Raw genomic sequence first — 626 nt, 5'->3', positions numbered from 1 at the left:
TGCTGTTTGAATCCAGATCAGCAAATCCAGGATCGGGTTTCCTGATTAGTTTCAAATATCCTGACATCAGGCTCAGGTCACGTGATCATTGTTCTGAACTTGATCAGGTAATCCAGACTTTCTCAATCAGCTCTAAGTGGGAAGGAGGCGGAGTCAGAAGCATGGACAGATGTGCTGACAGCAGGTATATGAAGATCAAACACCTGCAGGCAGAGCAGCAGGGACTGATGGAGCTGATGGTGCTATCACACTCTGACATCACTGCTGTGAATGGTGTCATCAGTTCACAGGTGCTGTTACTGTAGCTGCACGCCTGACGAATCCAACACACCTGAGAGTGAAGTCGGTCTACAAACTTAAGTTAACTTTAGCGTCTGCATCACCAAAGTAATGCTTTACTGTACTCTAAATTACTGAATTACTCTAAATTCAGTAATTTGTTACAGTTTGATTGTTTGTGTGCTACAAAGGCTCTTCAGTTCTCTGCAGATAGAAAGGAAACAAACATAAGGTTTTTTTCTTCCTGCTACAATTATCTGATTTCAGTTGGTGTGAGGAAAGGACGAGAATGGTGGAGCGGTCTACAGTGATAGATAGATATGGATGTGACCTTTATTGCACAAAAG

The sequence above is a fragment of the Oreochromis aureus genome, linkage group 16, assembly GCF_013358895.1.
Source record: "Oreochromis aureus strain Israel breed Guangdong linkage group 16, ZZ_aureus, whole genome shotgun sequence".
Lineage (NCBI taxonomy): Eukaryota > Metazoa > Chordata > Actinopteri > Cichliformes > Cichlidae > Oreochromis > Oreochromis aureus.
The sequence above is the reverse complement of the archived record's forward strand: the minus strand, read 5'-3'. Positions refer to the sequence as shown.